Source organism: Puma concolor, chromosome A1 (genome assembly GCF_028749965.1).
Source record: "Puma concolor isolate L17-30 chromosome A1, mPumCon1.1.hap2, whole genome shotgun sequence".
NCBI classification, from domain to species: Eukaryota; Metazoa; Chordata; class Mammalia; order Carnivora; family Felidae; genus Puma; species Puma concolor.
In genome coordinates this window covers 56,139,440-56,159,767 of record NC_141667.1, presented here as the reverse complement: position 1 = coordinate 56,159,767, position 20,328 = coordinate 56,139,440, and the positions used below count along the sequence as shown (strand labels likewise).

General features: G+C 35.3%; 1 long non-coding RNA gene and 1 pseudogene across 1 annotated transcript in view; one reads left to right on the top strand and one right to left on the bottom strand.

The window, feature by feature from the left end:
• The window catches only part of LOC147584173 (large ribosomal subunit protein eL20 pseudogene), a 98,001-nt pseudogene extending 92,827 nt beyond the window's left edge, over positions 1 to 5,174 (top strand).
• The window catches only part of LOC147584172 (uncharacterized), a 437,695-nt gene that overhangs the window by 255,106 nt on the left and 162,261 nt on the right, over positions 1 to 20,328 (bottom strand). The gene's annotated exons all lie outside the window — the stretch shown is intronic.

The window sequence follows — 20,328 nt, the reverse complement described above, 5'->3', positions numbered from 1 at the left end:
GCACAGGGAGTGATACAACCAGAATACTACCTGTTTAGACACTATGGATGCTTTCACATTGTGTACAGTCACAAGAACAGGAAAAAAAGGGCAAATGGGAGTGAGGTTTGAAAGGTAGATAGAGGACTGACCATTATTATCTTGGGAATTTGGATATGATTGTACAGGCAATTAATATAACAAAATAAGAACTCATTTTATGTCCTGGAGAAATACCTGTGTATTTTCCAGACCTTAAAAAGGAATGACAACATGTATAATAGAGATACTCTCAGCTAAAATAAAAAGTCACATAAATATCAGTAGTCTTTAAGTTGAAATGAAAATTTAATACTTTTGTAATTTTTACTCCCCATCAGGAACACAGTTACACACTTTTGTGAGAAACAATGGTCGTTTTCATTAAGCTATGCATGATATAGAAGAGTCAACAGGTGCCTAATATGACTGCTTGTGGTTAGGATCACTTTCAAATTTATTTTGGCATAGTATTTCCATCAGAAAATTCTAAGTCAATTTTTTTTTTAAATTTGTACTTCTATTACAGGTCATTTATTGCAGGCTGTTTACTATGATTTTTTGCTTACAATTTCTTGTCAAATGAAAAGCCCTAACTTAGCTTCTCCCGAACGATTTCAAGCTTTAGCTTCTATAGTACAGCTGTCTACTGCATATCCTAAAATTGGGATCCCTACTGGGAACAACAGGAGACCATGGTGAGGAAAGAAAATACCCAGCAATATGTATGAAAAGAGATTTTTTTGTCTCTTACTTTTAATGTTCTTTAAGATAGCATGCTGGTTTCCTCTGATGCAAGAACATTCCTCAAAAGACACTAAATTTAGAGTCTTTAAACAATATTCTGCTCTATGGAATTCTTATAAAACATTCATTGTTGAGATTTTTAAAATATGGGTTAATAAGTAGTTTCAGACAATAGCAGAACAAAACTACTTATTTTATATTTGGAATATAAGACTAAACTGTATTTGTGTGATACAATGTTAGGGACTATACTGGTTATTTTTACTTGATAGAAGTATGATTTATAGTGTCTGTATGTAGATTAATTGTGATTGTTTCATGTTTTATTGTCAAATTTCCTTGGCTAATAAAGCCACAGATAATGAAGCTGGCACAAGAGATCACTTTCTAGAGTTTTCAAGGTCAATATGTCAATTAAGATCCGTGGGCTACTCATTAGTACCGGAAAAAAATGAACATGCTGAGCAATAGGAGATTACAAGTCTGGGATATCAAACATCTGTATTGACTTATGACAGCCTCAAGTTCTCTCTTTTGTGAAGTGATTTAGAGGGGCAAATTACTTTTCACTAATTTGACAAAGATGACACTTTTTAAAACTTCCTAATATAGGTTCAAAGATGCTGCATCACATACATCCATAAACCATGATACATATATTGCATCAAATTCTCCAAGTACATACTGTCCATTTCATCTAGCAGAAGCATTAATTTATTTCATTCATTCATTTGACAAAGACTTATAATTCACTGAGTATGTACTGTGAACAAAGTTCTGGGTTAGCCAGAGGAGAAGGGGAAAAAAGAGGTAACCATGGTTTTCTGTTTCAAATACCCTACAGAGATAGATACTAAGCAATTAAATACATGATCAGTTGATTATAGCTGGTATAAGTGTCACAAAGGAAAGGTGCATTATGTGAGAACATACAATTATCATCATATAGTACCTTCAATGAGAAAAACAAGTATGAATATATTCATATAATATAGATATTAATTTACTAAATATAATTGAATATGTATTTATTGAGAACCCACTATATTCCATTCATTCTGTGGGGGTTAAGGATCATACAATGTAATTGGGGAAACAGACATATGCAAAGCCAAATGCTAAAAGCTACAGAAGCACAGATAAAAGGTGGTCCCTGAGATAAAAAAAAAAAAAAAAAAGAATACTTGGAAAAGAGAACTGGTTCATTCATTTAATAAAATATTTATTAGACATTTATCATTTTTCCAACATGGTGCTTGGTGTTAGGGACTTATGTCAATAAAATATAACCCCTGCCTGTAAATGACTCGCTTTCTACAGCAGTGGTCTAAACCAGGATGGTTTTCTCCTCAGGGGACATATGGCAAAGTCTGGAGACATTTTTTTTTTTTTGTCATAACTGGAGAGGGGGCACTACTGTCATCTAGTGGATAGAGACCAGAGATACTGTGAAACAGCCTACAATACAAAGAACAGCACCCCCAATGATGAATAATTATATATCCCAAAATGTCAATAGTACCAAGGTTGATAAACCCTTGAGAGCCACAGAGAAATAAGTAACCAATTACAATGCAGCATTATTAGTGATGAAATTGGGCTTTGTTTTAAAAGACTAAGGAAAGAAAAGGAATAAATGTGATGCATTAAGGATAGTAGGCAAGGAAAATCATTTAACATTGTACACTATTATTGCAAATTATGGTGAGATTCTGGAAATGCCTGTCAAAATGAAGATAGCAAGGTTAATAAAGAATGGATGTGAGAGGGTTTTTGAGAGGTAAAATAAACATTAATTTATTAAGCAATTATATGATGAAAGTTTGTGAGGAGAAATGGTTGAAGCAGATGGAAGAGTCAATGATTTCCTTACAATTTGTTTTGTTTGGGTGGTAGGTTAGATGGTGTTAACATTAATATATATCAGGACAAAGGGGAAAGACAGTTTTGAAAGATATTAATAATGATAATAAAAATAATGCTTACATGTTACATGTCAAACAGTATGTTAGTCACAGCAAACTATTAAATTTGTCATAACCCTTGTTAGGGAGGTAGAGCTATTTAAAGTAAGTACTGTTATCTCTAATTTTTAAGAAAGGGCAAGAGAGATTAAATAAATCACTCAAGGTCACATTGCTTATTCATGGCAACATCCAAACTCCAACTGATATTTATCTTCTGAAGCCAGTGTTGTCAACCTCTATGCTCTACTGGATAAGTAAGGAGAGACTGTAGACCATCCAGGTGGAGTTTTCACAGTTTGGATTTAGATTGCCTGGGTTCTCCAAAAAGCAAAACCTGGCATAAAAGTTTGCATACTACCAGTTTATTAGGGAATACAATTCCAGAGAAGCAGAAGTGAGTAGAAATTTGAGTGAGACATAGATACGGGGAGAGCAAACATTCAATTTTAAGTCAAGCACACTTGATTGTTGGACTGCTGGAATGTCTTCTAAGAGATCATCCTAACTGTTGCATTTCAGGATAGTCCATGGATAAGACAAAAGGGAGAATATTCACCACCTCTCAACAACATTAGTTAAAAATTTGCTCTAAAAACTTTTAACTCTTCTGCCTTTCCTACATTGCTCATCTAGAGATACCAAGTGGGTGTCAGTGGCAACAGAGATGTCTTGAGGCAGGAGGCAAGAAAGACTCAGCATGAATGGAAGATAAAACACGATGAGTTGTGCCAGTGAGAATCAATCACAAGGAAAGCTAATGCAAAATAAGAGGCTAAGCCCTGAAACAAATACAACTGCGAAGCTACGCAATGGTGTGTACGAAATAGCTGACATATCTGTTCTAAATATTACCAGCTTTGTTGTGCTCAAGTTATTTTCCCTTCTGGGGTCTTAATTTTCTCATCTTCAAAACGGAGAAAATCATAGTACCTATCCAGTAGTATTGAGAGGATTGAAGGATTTAATATATATTAATAATTTAAAACAGAATGAACATACGCACCAAATGCACTTATCATTTATTATTGACATCACCATCATCATTGTTGAGAAGGAGAAAATCAATCCCTTAATAGCCACAAACGGACTGAGTCTAACAGCAAGGCCTGGGTGTTGTTAGAGCTGGCCTGGCACCCACAGTTAAGGGTATAATGTCCTCTTGTTGAATATAAATTATCTCGGACAAAACACGAAGATCCAACAATGTCACTTTGTGACCATGATGAAGTGAGACAAAAAAATAAAAACTTAATTTATCAAATAGAGAGTACGATAGTCAATACTCCAAAGAGTATTTGAGAAAAATGGGTAAAATAGAAGACAGATTACATTGGGCAAATTGATGAGCAGGAGATGGGGAAATCAATCATTTTTAAAGTATGAATGTGAATAGGACAGAGATGGGAATTTAACTTGAGGAAAATGTAGGGTTGCAGGAGAAATTACTTATGACAGGGAGAAGTAAACATTTAGTTTGCTTTAAGAAAGGCTCTGTGGGAAGGAAGTGTTTGCAGATCCAAGAAAGAGGGGAAATCTGATGAATTAAGTTCTTAAAGTACATAGAAAGGAGAGATAGCAAGAAAATCGTTGGAGAACTAACCCTAAAAAGGAAAAGGTATTTCATTCTCTGAAATTGGAGGAGAAAGTGAGATAAATCCTGGTATTACTGAATATGAAGAATCTGTGATAGAGGGTCAAGAGGGGCAGGTAAGAAATTTCATCACTGTTGACTTGTTTTCTCACTGAGGAAATAATCCAAGACATCTGTTGAAGTTAAAGGATAGTAGCTTGGTAACACTGGGGCAGCCACAACAAAAAAGGGACCTGGAGCCAACAGGAAAGAAAAAGGTATCAGACATTAATAATTATGCAGCTAACACTTCTTTTTGTGGGTGTCAGTGAGAGCGGAAAGTGCGCCCAAAGGCCTCAGGCACACTGGGAGAGTACAAGGTGATAGAGCACTGCCTGCCTACCCCAAATGCCATACTCCGCACCTCTATCACGTGCAAATCATTGTACCTAATCATGTTGTCACCAAGGCCCACTTCTGGTACTTTGTGTCTCAGCTGAAGAAGATGAATATATCTTCAAGAGTAATTGTCTCCTACGGACAGGTGTTTAAGAAATACCCCACATGGATCAAGAACTTCAGCACCTGTCTGTGCCATGATTCCCCCATGGCACTCACAACATGTACCAAGAGTACTTGACCTGACCACTGCAGGTGCTGTTAGCCAGTGCTACTGAGACATGGACACCTGGCATCACACCTGGGCCCACCCGATCCAGATCATAAAGGTGGAGGAGACTGCAGCCAGCCAGTGCCCACCAGCAGCCAACCAACTCCATGACTCTAGGATCAAGTTCCCACTGACCCACTGGGTCTTGCATGGTCAACAGAAGCCATGTTTTACCATCAAGAGGCCCAAAAGCTTCTTTTAGATACAGAGATTCCCTGTCCCTAGGTCTGCCTAAAGAAATGCCTTGGGAAAACCAAAAACCCAAAAAGCCAAAAAAACAAACAAACACAAAAAAACCTAAACAAAACAAAACAAAGAGAGCGAGAGCAAGAGCGAGAGCGAGAGCGAGAGCGAGAGAGAGAATGCAGTTAAGGCAGAAGATTCTACACTCATAACCCTAAAGGACATGATCAGTATAGCTGTCATGTTTCTGTAGAAGTCCTAAGCATCTGAGATGACAAGGAGACAAATAAAATTCTTGGACCAATCTCTGTTATCAATGGCAAGTTTTCTGTGGTGAAAAGTTAAGAGGAACAAAAGAATAAAAAGTCCTAAGCGAGCACAATTGAAATGAGCGATCAATGTGTCCAGGCCACATAAACAGGAAAACAAAGCCTGCTACAGAATGACCCATTAAAGGAGCTCAATTTCTAGGTCACTGGAGGTAGGGAATGGAGGAGGCAGGTGGAGATGTAAGGGTGGGGTGGGGTGGGGTGGGGGACGGCAGCTAGGCTCAGTAGCAGTGCCACTGAAGGAATTTGAAGGTTCGAAAGATAGAGGGTTTCAGATAAAGGGTTTTAAGATTTTGGAAACCAAACAATTATAAAAGATAGTAAGAAGCATACAATGATCTAGAAATGTGTCCTTGAAGTTGGGCAGTGGTATGGAGGGAAGAAACTAGAGAAAAGTTCCAAGACCCTAGTGGCCAGGAAAGGTGTTACATGTTAACAGGAGATAAACTTTAAAAAGATTACTAAATATTAGTTATCCTATTTTCTCAGGCCAAATAAGATTTCTAGTATACTATAAAAAGAAGGAATAAAAAGAAAGCCCCTTTAATGTTCATATTATAGTTCAGAAAACTTACATTATTGTATAACAATTTCATTAAACTGCAGTAAGATTTATTTTTACAGAATGCTCATATGCTACAGATAGACATTACCTTCTGAAGAAGATGTCAAATAGACTTGTTTATGCCCACAGAAGCCACATATGTAGAAAAAGCCACACACATCTACTACAGTTTCTGGAAAAGAGCTGAACAAATTGGTGGTAACTACTGATGGAATTTAAAACAGATTCAAAAGATATAAGAAGCTACACTGTTAAAAGAATGGTATATAATTCTTGTGCTTTTTTATGTATGAGATTCTTCTTTAAAAATTTTTTTGATGTTTATTTATTTTTGAGAGAGAGAGACACAGCGCAAACAGGGGAAGTGCACAGAGAGAGAGACACAGAATCCAAAGTAGGCTCCAGGCTCTGAACTGTCAGCACACAGCCCTACACAGGGCTTGAACTCATGGACCGCGAGATCATGACCTGAGCTGAAGTCTAATGCTTAACCAACTGAGCCACCCAGGTGCCCCTCTATGTATAAGATTCTTAATTTAAAAGTAACTGGATAAATCTCGTGACCCTAGTAAATATTTGGTTACAGTCAAGCTTTATTTAGCCCTGAAAAGAAATTCAGTGTTCTCTCTTGGTAAAATTTTAAAGAATCACTCATTAGACCTAATTGTTCTTCCAGAACATCTGGCTGTTAGAGGTAATTTAGTAGGACAGAAAATACTCATAGATTACTTGCGACAAATAAGATTGTACTCTTTGTCTATATTATGAAACATTAAATCATATTTCCAAAGAGAGAAGTTACCTGATTTTATCCTTGAGAAAACTCTATATTTGGTAAGACCTTATTTTAAGGTTTGACTTTTTCCTGCTGCTGACCATAGACATAAGGAGAATAATCAGAACCACTAGCATAAGATGGCAAAGAAATGCCATAAGAAATACTTACATAAGATATACCAGGAAAACAAACAAACAAACAAACAAACAAAAAACTTGTTTTTTCTGGGCAGTCTTATTGTGATATGTAGAATTTTCTTTTACAAAAATTAGGTGATTTTGAGTGGCATTTAAAATTAAAAGATAGGAAAAATCAACATTTTTTTAATTTTATTTTTCTTCTGGAATCCTCAGGCAATATTATAACTGACTCATTTAACTTGTCTGAATTAGTTTTTAATAAGCTCTCAAAGGTGGACCAATTTTCTCTAGTTTCTCCTGGGAACTGGAGATAATTAAATGAAGGTGTGATCCAAACTCCTAAGGATATTTTTTGGTTAATTTTTGAGACTTTTTTCTTCTAACTAATTTCCCTTAGATCTACATACCATTCTGACCCCAAATCTACCATGGGTGATTAAGAGTTCTGCTTGCTTCTTTCACTATCAATATGACTAACTCTAATTTCAAACTTAGAATTTACCTGCAAAGCTGAAAAATTTGTCAGTTATTATCTATCATTACACTCTGTCTTATTCACACACACAAAAAAATCATTTATTGATTTCATATGTACCTAATGATGGGTTTTACATTCTTAGCTATTAACCTACCACTCCTTTTGGTTTTGGTGTATTATTTGAATTCAAACCCAAGTCGCTTACTCTTGTCTCTCAACTTCCACATATCTATTGGGATAATCAGAAATTATGAATAGGTCATGTTTGAGAACCTAGAATTATGCATGTAATTTAACAGCCACTAGTCATGTATAGTTATTGAGCTCTTGAAATGTGTCAGTACTCTGAACTGAGATGTGCTGTAAGTTTAAAATACAAAGCAGGTATTTAGGTCCTAGTACAAAAAAGGTAAAATATCTCATTAATTTTTATATTGGTTAGATGTTGAAATAGTAATAGTTTTATATATTTGCTAAAATAAAACATTGAAATATTTTTATAGTGTATATAGTATAGTAGTCTGGCTATAAAAAATTTTTAAATTACATATGTGATTCACATTTCCATTTCCCATTACAATTTTATTGGACAGTACTGCCCTAGCACAAAGTTTGAAATAAGTATTCTCAGTAAATGTTGTATCCTACAAAAGAAAGCAGGTATGGAAAATGTTATAGGACACCCTACTATCTGCCCCACCATTTCTCATGAGTTTTGCTCATCCTTTCTCTTTGAAAATAACCAAGATTTTCTTTTTCTTTTTTAATGTTTATTTATTTTGAGAGAGGGGAAGAGGGAGGGATAGAGAGAATCCTAAGCAGGCTCCAGGCTGTCAGAGCTGAGCACAATATGGGGCTCAGTCTCACAACTGTGAGATCATGACCTGAGCCCAAATCAAGAATTAGATGCTTAACCTACTGAGCCACCCATGTGCCCCCAAAATAACTAAGATTTTAAAACAGCTGTTTAAAGATATCCCAAAAATAAGCAAGATTTTAAAACAGCTGTTTAAACGTATGGATTCACAAGAACCAAGTTTTAAAGTGTTTTAGAGTGTAACCCAATAATTGTAGTCTTTCTACTGCTTACAATGTGATGTGTATTCTGTAGTCATAACATTCAAAATAGCTGAGGAGGTATGAAGTTGAATAGAACCTCTGCATCTTCTATCTCTAGCATTCTTTAGACATTAAAACAGTTATGCATAGGCAGACAAAATTAAAAAAAAATAAGGCTCTCACATATTTACTCCTCTGGTCACAAATGTACAATGATTCCCCAGGCAGCATTTTGCAAGCACCCCACTGGTAAATGCAGTAAATGATTCAGCACTCCTCTGGTCATGAATAATTCATAGGGGAAGAACCAAATACCCAATTTGTTGGGTTAAGTGATGCCTACAGTGGCTTTTAAAACTTATCTACAGACTTATTCCCATTGCTCTATTTTTTTAACCATATCTTTGTGGGAGGACAATTACTATGATGGACATAAATTGTGAAACTAGTTAATGATACTGCAAAATGCTCCATAAAGTTTAAGTGCAACATGGAATAATTTCTCCATTTCTCTAAGTATGATGACCAACCTTAGGATTCATGGAAACATCAAATGTCTGTTTTAAATAGGGAATTTTTAAAGCATGGTAATGTTAGCTTTTTAACTATGGATGGCATATTATCATTTAAAAATTTCTCATATCTTCCACTCATTTTCATATTCTTTTAATCATCAAGAGTATTCTTTTCAATAATTAAAGAACCCATGTTCATTGTAACAAGTTACAAACAATAAAGTAGAAATATTTTATGTCTTTTGATTTTACAACTCAGGTTTAAAAAAGACTCTTAAATGTCTAAAACTTTCTAGTTCTCTAGGCTTTGATCTATCACATATGTCAATGAGGAATTACCACCTCCAAAGCGAATTTCTTACTCCTAGAGCCATGAAGGTTTAAAACATCTTTTTTTTTTTATGTTTATGTGAGATTAATTTACCTGTAATTTATACCTACCGATACTAATTTACACTGGAACTATGAAAAACAAGTATAATCTCTCTTCTGTGTAAACTGAACTACTTTTATAACATTTTTTTTAGCTATTTATATTATCTTTGTAGATCTCACTTACAAATCTTTATAGATTATACTTACACAGTCTAGACTATTTCTGTCTGTGCTCTAGTTCCATTCAACCTTTAATTTGATATCCAACACTTAGCTGTTTTACAAGTATCTCAGACCCCAAGCACTGAAAATTATATCTATGATCTCTATGCCCAAATTTAATGAGGGATTATACTCAGAATATAATCACCCTTAATATCAGCTTCTTCTTCACTTCCGCTATCCCATCAATCACCATGTGTTATCAACTTCATCTCCTAAATATTCCTAAAAACCAATGATTTCTCCCCCTCAACCTCTCCAACTCTCTGGATTAATTTCTTTCGTCTACCACCCAGATGGACATAATGGCTTTCTAAATGGTCTCCCTGCATCCATTCTTGATACGCTTTGTTCATCTCTGAGCAATCAAAGTGTTTACTTAAATATGTAAATAAGATGAAGTAATTCCCTGCTCATATTTTCGCGTTGTCTTTTCCAATTATTTAGAAAAAGCTCCAAAGACTTAATAGTGGCTGAGCATTTGCTACAAATTCTGGGTTCTGCTTACCATATTCTTGCTTAATTAATTACTCCTCTTAGTTCAGGTATCAGGAAAAACACTTTTGTCCAAGAAAGCCTTTCCTAACCTCGCTGACCACTGTCTGTTCCCTCATTACAATTTGCTCATCATAGCATGTATTTCAACTTCATGGCATTTAATATTATGATTTCATATTAATTCTGAAAGAAGGAATAAAACAGTGCATTAAAATTAACCTTTAGAATACTTAAAGAAAATGTTTATGTCTAGAACTAAACCGTAGCCACTGGTATATATTCATATTTAACATGATCCAGGCAAACAAGAACAAGAATTCAAAGATGAATTACGCATCCAAACACACAAAAACACACAGACACATTAAACCACTTTAGCTCCAGTCAGCATAGAAAACCTACACACTTAGCCTAAAAAATACTATAATCTGTATGAAGAAAGGGGATACCTATTTTCAAGACTAACATTATATTATAGTCATGAATGAAAGAACATTATCCTGAAAATAGACATATAATATATTAATACAATCTCTTCTACATCAGAAACTCTATTAGGCAACATATATCCTTCTGCTTGTAGTGTGGCTACACTACAGATAATGTGATGGGATTGCCTTAAGGGATGTCAATTTCCCTATAAAGTCATTTTCATGAATAGATGTTTCAGGTAAATAGAAATTAAAAAAACAAAAAGGAAAGAAAAAAATCACTTTCTCAGTGGGCACTTTCTCAGATGGTCACAATACATTCACTTTACAGAATAATGTGGGAAACCATCAAAATGACCATCTGTTAGAATGGTCTTACAGGGGTATATTCTCTAGCAGCCGAATTTTGGAGCTGACCCAAAAGAACCTGAGAATGGGAGTGGCAGATGGCTCCTGGAACCTACATTTTAAGTAGCTTTGTTCTAAACTGTGGGTTCATAAGAAATTATGAGAAAGAAAAAAAGAATTGAAACTGGCACTTGCTATATTTACTGATACAAGGATTTAAGTTACTTTTCAAAAGCCCTGATATAGGCTTACATACATTATAAATTTTAAAATAAAGTGCACATTCTTGCCTAAATCTGTCCAATGCACTGAATTTTTCTTGAGGAACAAGAGAAAATGCCATAGAACACTGTCACCAGGAGTAATATAGAGCTCTCACTTGTTGAAATGAATTGTGAATGGTGGGAAACAGGTTTGATTATTGTACTAATCCACTTATTTTGATAACAATTCCTCATTGATAGTTTAGAAGTTTACTTATTACAAATCCAATGCCGCAGAATCTTTTCTTTCCCTTGTATATTTTAAACTAGTTGAACAAAACCTGTAAATATCTGTTGTGGACTGAATTGTGTCTCCCCCAAGTTCCTATGTCAAAGCTCCAGCCCCCAATGTGACTGTATTTGGAGCTGGGGTCTTCACGGAGATAAATACGGCTAGATGAGGTCATAAGGGTGGGTCCTAATCCAGTAAGTCTAGTATCCTTTTAAGAAGAGAACGCTCTGTCTCTCCTTGTCAACAAGAGCAGAGAAGAGGCCATGTGAAGACACAGTGAGCAGGTGGCTCTTGGAAAGTCAGAAGAGGTCGCAGCTCAAGAAACCAAATTTGCCATCACCTTGATATTGGATTTGTAGCCTCCAAAACTGTAAGACAATGGATTTCTGTTGTTTAAACCAGTCTATGGTATTTTGTTATAATAGTCCAAGAGGACTCATACATTATAGTATCTTTAGAGGATCTCAAGTTCTTTGGTTTCTTTGGTTTGTTTGTTTTGGGAACAGACCTGTGATAATTAGACAAATCCATACCTTTGAGCATACCTATGAATATAATTACATAAACTTTTTTGATGTGTCAAAATTACTTTCACCCAAAAAAAATTTTTGTGCCACCTCAATTTCATGTTGAACTAATGTCTAATACATTATCAAAATATAATATCAAATCTGAAGTTCTAGAAAATGTATAGAAACAGAATCTTACCTTACACTACCTCCTCAATAACTAATAATGACTTGTCCCTACCAATAACACTATAATCATGTTATATAGCTTGGACAAGGTCATGTTTTATAAATGCTGTCTTTAACAAAAAGAGTAAAGTGGCTACTAGCTCACAAATTGGGTATGAATGCTAGTTAATCATTTTTTTTATTTAAAGAATGCTTATAGTCTTCATAAAGCCTCAAAGTCCTAGTAGATCACAGAATTGAATATGGATACTGAAAAAAAATACTAAAAAGCATTTAAAAATAAGGCAAATTATATAAATATGCAATTAAGAAACAAAATTCAGAAGGAATAATACATTTGTTTTAAAAGTTCTCTTTTCTGGGGCGCCTGGGTGGCGCAGTCGGTTGAGCGTCCGACTTCAGCCAGGTCACGATCTCGCGGTCCGTGAGTTCGAGCCCCCGTCAGGCTCTGGGCTGATGGCTCGGAGCCTGGAGCTTGTTTCCGATTCTGTGTCTCCCTCTCTCTTTGCCCCTCCCCCGTTCATGCTCTGTCTCTCTCTGTCCCCAAAATAAATAAACGTTGAAAAAAAAAATTAAAAAAAAAATAATAAATAAATAAATAAAAGTTCTTTTTTCATGGTGCCTGGGTAGCTCAGTCGGTTAAGCATCCGACTCTTGACTTCAAGCTCAGGTCATGATTTCATGGTTCATGGGTTCAAGCCCCCCATCCAGCTCTGCTCTGACAGCTTGGAGCCTGCTTGGGATTCTCTCTCTCTCTGTGCCCCTCCCCCACTTGCTATTTCTTTCTCAAAATAAATAAAAAATAAACTTTAAAAAAATAAGTAAATAAAAGTTCTTTTCTCATTTACTAGAAGTAAAATGCAAATTAAAAAATATGACACGATTTTTGTCTATCTAGTCAGCATTTTTTAAAATTTGACTTTATTTTTCTACAGCAATTTTAGATTCATAGCAAAATACAGGGCTTTTCTTAATTATATATTCTATGGGTTTGAACAAATATATAATGACATATATCCATCAGTACCGTATCATAAAGAGTATTTTCATTGCCCTAAAAATCCTCTATGATCTTCCTATTCATCCTTCCCTGCCCAAAACCCTTGGCAACCACAGATCATTTTATTGCCTACATAATTTTGATTTTTCCACAATGTCATATAGTTGGAATCACCCAGTACATAGCCTTTTCAGATGGCTTCTTCCACTTAGTAATATGCAAGTATGCTTCCTCCATGTCTCTTCATGGCATGATAGTTTTGTTGTTTTTTTTTTCAGTGCTGAATAATATAATAAGGTTGCTTGCACGTTTTGCTGAATTAGAGTAAATGTGCTACAAACATCCATGTACAGGTTTTTCTGTGGGCATAAATCTTTAACATAAACTTTCAACTCCTTTGGATAAATACCAACTAGCATATTGCTGGAAACTGATTATTTTTTTTAATTATTTTGAATGTTTATTTTATGAGAGAGACAGAGTATGATCAGGGAAAGGGCAGCAGAACCTGAAACAGGCTCCAAGCTCTCAGCTGTCAGCACAGAGCCCAGCTTAAGGCTTGAACCCATGATCCATAAGATCATGACCTAAGCTGAAGTCGGACCCTTGACTGATTGAGCCACCCAGGTGCCCCACTACGATTAGCTTTGAAAGAAAACACCAAACTGGGTTCCACAGTGGCTGCATCATTTTACATTCCTACTAGCAATAAATCAGAGTTCCCATTGTTCTACATCCTTGCTAGCATTTGGTGTTTTGGATTTGGCCATTCTAATAGGTATGTAGTGGTACATTGTTTTCATTTGTAATTCCCTGATGACATATAATGTGAAGCATCTTTTTATATACTTATTTGCCATCTTCCTATCTTCTTTGGTGAAGTGTCTGTTGAGGTCTTTGGTCCATATTTTAATTAAGTTGTTTGTTTTCTTATTGTTGAGATTTAAGTGTTCTTTGCATATTTTAGAAAACAGTCATTTATGAGAATGTATTTTTTAATTATTTTCTCCCAATGTTTTACTTATCTTCTCATTCTCTTGACATTATCTTTCACAGAGCAAAAGGCTTTAATTTCAATTTTTATCCAGTTTGTCATTTATTTCTTTCATGGATTATGTCTTTAGTGTTGTGTCTAAAAAAATCATTACCAGGTAGCATCTTTTAAATATATGTATATATATTATAAATGATCTGATTTGCAAAGACTACTGTATATAGATACTTACAATTTTGTTTTAAAATGGAAAAAAAGAACATACTTGAATTATGTGGAAATTTTAAATAAATTACAGCATATTCAAAGACTGAAATATCAAGTATGCATCAAAATTATCTTGAGAATATTCTAATATAGGAAATTATCTATAATAAAATTTTAAAATAAAAGTCAAAAACACTGATATATACTAGATTTAAAAAAAACAATGATATTTATATAAAGGCTATAGTAAATTAAAATATACAAAATGTTTTCTCTAAATAGTAGGATTATGGATGCTTTCAATATAATTTTAACAATTTAATTTTCAAGTTTTCCAATTTTTTTAAATTATAAAAATACAAAAAAAAAATCACCCTTTAAAAAACAGATTTAGGACAAATCTAGTCAGATCAAATAATGAGACAGTTTATATACAGAAGTCTCTGAACAATGCTGATGATATTACTGATATGTAATCTTTAAGTATTCTCCCAACTTTATCAAGTCTATTTTCAGGGAGAAGGAAAATTGACAATTCTAATTATATTAAAGGTTTCATCACTGCAGATCCTCAAATTCTCTGAAACTTCTATGCCTAACCCACTTTTTTGTTTCAAAATACTTAAACATATAAATTTTGTTTGTTTCAAATACATTAATATATAAATACCAGAAGTACAGAACATACGAAATATTTTTCAATATGTACCAAAATGGGGCAAATTTGATTTAAGCTTCTAAGTTCCCAGGTAAAAGACCTATTCACTTGCTTACCAGTTCTTGAGAGTATGTGCAGAGTGTGTGACATTTTCTAATTTTCTCAGCTTTAAAATCCTGTCCTCACCACTAAATGAGATCTTCAAGAGGTAGTTCTTATGGGGTAGTAACTACTCTCAGCAAGCCCAATCTTAAATCACATCAACACAAAATTACTTGGATGAAAAAGAAAAATAAAGGGGCGCCTGGGTGGCGCAGTCGGTTAAGCGTCCGACTTCAGCCAGGTCACGATCTCGCGGTCCGTGAGTTCGAGCCCCGCGTCAGGCTCTGGGCTGATGGCTCAGAGCCTGGAGCCTGTTTCCGATTCTGTGTCTCCCTCTCTCTCTGCCCCTCCCCCGTTCATGCTCTGTCTCTCTCTGTCCCAAAAATAAATAAACGTTGAAAAAAAAAAAAAAGAAAAAGAAAAACACAAACACTACAGACACATATCCATATATATACAACTGCAGTTCTCTAGAGATCACCCACTTAAACTTTCCTTAAAGTTCAAATAATATATTCCTAAATTTAAAGTCGATCATATGATACAATAATCTTTTGTTTCATTCATCTCATTATTTAAATTCAATCTTTTCCAGCAAACAGTTAAATAAATTAAAAAAATTAACTGACAATTCTAATTATATATTCACAGTTGCCTAATATGCTAAATAAAAAAAGATTCCAAGGAAAAGCAAATAGAGGCCCATTCAACCTCCTTTTAACAACAGTAAACTCCAGTACTTTCTCACAGTTGGGCCTCCAAGCATTTATTTCCCTTCCTTTTAATTTTAACCACACAGCCAATGTTGCCTTATCTTCCTTTACATTTGTTGTGAAATCTTCTGCCACTTTCTTTTCCCTCTCTTGTTGAAGTTGTCAGAGTCTATATTTTCCCTTCAGTATTTCACTCAGCCTTAATGAAAATTAACCTCACAGTCAAAATAAAATGGAGCTTAATGGAAGAAAAGAAGAAGGTAATAAGTTTATAAGAAAACTGATGCCATACCTAGGAAAATCAGTGTCAAAGCTGTGATCATGTTACCACTTAATGATACAACATCATTAACGCAGCTGATGTAAAGTGATCCTGAGTATAAGTAATTGTGTCTGAGAGAACACAGGTGTGAGTGCACATACCACCCACTGGATTCCACTCAGGATCTGTGAAGGTCATATGTTGTCATCACATTCAGGACCTGATACCAAAATAGCAGCACCTTTGATGATAAAAGATAAGGCTGGAGCATGAACAGAAAACCAATTGCCTTCTTTATAATGCAGAAAGCTCACACTGCAAGGCATTTCCATTCAAATAGAAATACACTTCACACATTCCACAGATCAAAAGATATTTGAATCTCTCATATCTGGCATATGAGGATATTTCACTTCATGTCCCAGACAATTCTTCCTCTCTCTCTTCCTCTCCCTTCACTCCCCTTCCCTGTTCTCTCCTTCTTGACCCCAGACCATGTTTCCTTACTAAATCACACCACAAGCAATAGTTTCAACTTTACCTTAATCAAATACACATAAACCAATCAAATTGATTAAATGATTAAGCAGCAACCCAAGATTTACAATAGGCTCTATAGAAAATTAAGGATACAATATCTACAGTAAAGCTTATACTTTCAAAGTGGTAAACTTTCTGTCTAATCACTTTTGGTTCTCTTGATTTCGATTATTTTTTGTAAATCTGAAGTTCAGGAAACCAAAGAAAATCCACAAGAGATTTTTAGGGTACAATAACAATCTGGTGTGTAAGTTTTAACTCTTCCTTAAAAATAATAATAAAAAAAAAACACCTGAAACTACATATAAAATGTATGTATTCTGGAATAAATTGGTTTGTAAATTTTTTAGTATGATTAATTATGATTTAGTAAGAGTAACTTTTATTAGTTTGCCTGCATTTATTATCTTTTTTCTTTTTTAAAAGCAGTATCTACGGGGCACATGGTGGCTCAGTTGGTTAAACGTCAAACTCTTGGGTTCAAGTCTGGGTCAAACTCCCTGCTGGGCATGAAGACTGCTTGGGATTCTCTCTCTCTCTCCCTCTGTCCCTCTCCTCTACTCATGCTCTAAATTTACAAAAAATTAAAAAATAAAAAACAAATAAAAAATCAACGTGCTCTCTTCACTGACAGTAATTCCGTTTGTGGCCATAACATTCAAGATTCTGAATGCTTCTTCAGTCTCCATTTTCTTATTTATTGATTTTTTTTTTATAGACACATTTTTTTTTTTCTGTGAGGGAAAGAATGCATGCAGAAGCAGAAGGAAGGGGCAGATGGAGAGAGAGAGAGAGAATCTTAACCAGGCTTTACACTCAGCAGGGATCCTGATGTGGGGTTCCATTCCACAACCCTGGGATTATCACCTGAGCCAGTATCAAGAGTTGGATGTTCAGTCGACTGAGCCATCCAGGTGTCCCTCCATTTTCTTATTTATTAAAGAGTCATGTTCATCCATTCTTAAAGGCAAAACTATTTGAGGCTTCTTTATAAAAGTACCCAGGTTATTCTAGATCTATCATGTAGTGGTTAATACGTGTTTTTGACTATTGACTCCCTTTTGGGAAAATATTCATCTCTGACTCTCAATTCATGTGGTTCCCATGAAACCGATTCCAGTCATAGGTACAGGCCTGACATAGGACTCAAACCTGGCCAACAAAAGCCTCACATTTGTCTACCTCGGTGATTGGCTCAAGGATACGTACTGACCTCATGAGAACCAACTAAAGCAGGTTTTACTAAGATTTCACACTGAGAATTCATCTGCTTTCTTTGCAGGAGTTTGCCTAGTGGTACCCAACTTGCAAACACAAGAAGTCTACCTGAGAATGGAGCTAATATGAAAGAGAACCAAGGTCAGGAGAGAGCAAATGGATTGAGAGGCATTGTTTGATCCTCTCAATTAAGCAGCTAATGAGTTTATATATATTGTTGGAAGTCTCAGTTTCCAGGGATAATGATTCTGCCTTTTGTTTAAAGCAATTTGAGTTAAATTTTATGTACCTTGCAACCAAAATAGTCTTAACGAACACACAGCAGTGATCACTGTCACTTCAGATATTCTGTAGAAATTAAAACTGTACAAACTGTCAATGTAATAATATACAGGTTTAAATTACTAAGCATATATTAAGGAATGCTTGTTTTTAATCTCTGATAGGATTTAATTTCTACAAAGAATATGTTATCTTATAATTAGCCATGTTCTCCCATATGAAAAGGAAAACTGAGAGGCACCTGGGTGGCTCAGTTGGTTAAGTGTCAGACTCTTGGTTTAGACTCCGATCATGATCTTGCAGGTTCATAGGTTTGAGCCCTACATCAGGTCAGCGCTGACAGTGCAGCCCCTGCTTAGGATTAGTTCTCCTTCTCTCCCTCTCTCCCTCTCTTGCTCTCCCAAAATAAATAAACTTTAAACAAAAAAAAAAAAAAAAAAAAAAAAGGAAGACTGAGATACATAAATTTTTCAAGAGCTTATTTGATCACACTTCTAATGGCAAGGCAAACCAAGAATAGTTGGAAGCATTCCACCCACAGAAGCTAGGGGCAAGGTTTTTATAGAGGAGAAAATGAAGCAAAGCAATTATTTGACTGGTTATAGCTTAAGCAGTTGTCTGATTTTGGAAAGCCAAGGTGGCTGTTTGTGACTGGCTGTCCTTAGGGTTCATTTTCTTGGATTTAAATGCACTGACTCTGGCTTAGTGTTTGTTTTGCTTAATGAGGCGTTAGAGCCACCCCTGTCTAGTGGCCTCCTTCTTTAAATATTTTAACACCAGCATATATTCTCCATAGGTTTAAGTTTAAATATAATGAGCAGGAACAGGAAGAAGCCTTGCTGAAGCAAAGTTGTTAGGGATACTTCTTTTTCTTTTAAGTTTATTTATTTATTGAAAGAAATAGAGAGAGAAAGAGCTTGAGTAGGGGAGAGGCAGAGAGAGAGGGAATAGAGAGACCCAAACAGGCTCCGTGCTGATAGCAGCAAATGCTGATAGCAGCACGGAGCCTGACTTGGGGCTTGATCCCACGAACCGTGAGATCATGGCCTGAGCCAAAATCAAGAGTTAGATGCTTAAATGACTGAGCCACCCAGGTATACCATTAGGGATAAATCTAACCTGACCTTCTCACTTTAATAGTAATGGAGACAAGGATGGTTCACACTGTCCAAATATCTTTCTTATTTAATTATTAGATGGATTATTTAGGAATGAATTTTATCATAATTGTTAATCGATTAGCTAATTGCTAATCGATTAGCAATAACAGAACTCCATAACGTTTTATTTAATTTATGGTGTTACTTAAAGCATAGTTATATTTATTTTCATGATAAAAAGATTTCTTTTTTTTTTTCTTTTTTCTTTGAGAAAGATAGAACACAAGTTGGGGAGAGGGGCAGGAAGAGAGAGAGAAAGAATCTCAGGCAGCCTCCACATTCATCATGGAGCCTGATGAGGGGCTCAGTCCCACAAACCTGGGATCATGAACTGAGCCAAAATCAAGAGTCAGACGATCAATCAGCTGAGCCACCCAGGAGCCCCAAAGTAGGTTTCTGACATAATTTCTCAGTACCTTAAGCATTGGAAATCTCCAAACTGGTCTTTCTAAGGATTGTTTTCAGACTATCAGGCCAAATTTTCTCTATCACCTACTTTATGCTATATTGTTGCTCTGGGTATTACAATCATAATTTATGCCAGTCTGTGTTGAGATGTCACTTTCATGTATTTGGTCTTAATTATTAATTGCATAAATGCCTGTTTGCATCTATTTGTCAAAGTTGATTTTTAGGTAGAGTATTACTGGTTTTTTACATTTTTCTAATGCTTTCAAACAAATTTCTGTCTCAGTTATCATCACCGAGGAGTTTTTCTTCTTAATTAGATTGCTGTGAATGTGCTAAAAGGTACCATCTCTCCACCTCAAGCCCCCATCTTCTCAGTTCTCTGGTTACATGGCAACATGTTCTCTAACTCTTGCTTCAGTTGCTTCAGTTTATGACATTATCTAAGTCACACCTCTTAACTGAAAGAACCTTTTCACCAGAAAATGCAGATCCAACCAACAGTCAAAAAACCTAGATATTGAGTTACTTCCTATGAATTACATTAAGCATTTTCTTCACCTCAAAGTCACAAGTATTTTGTTTTTATTTAAATACCATAAGATACGTGTTCACCAGGGCCTTGCACTTAAGATACACTCAATGATTATGTTGACTGATAAGAAAACCCACTGACTGACAGAGGTAATGGGCACCAC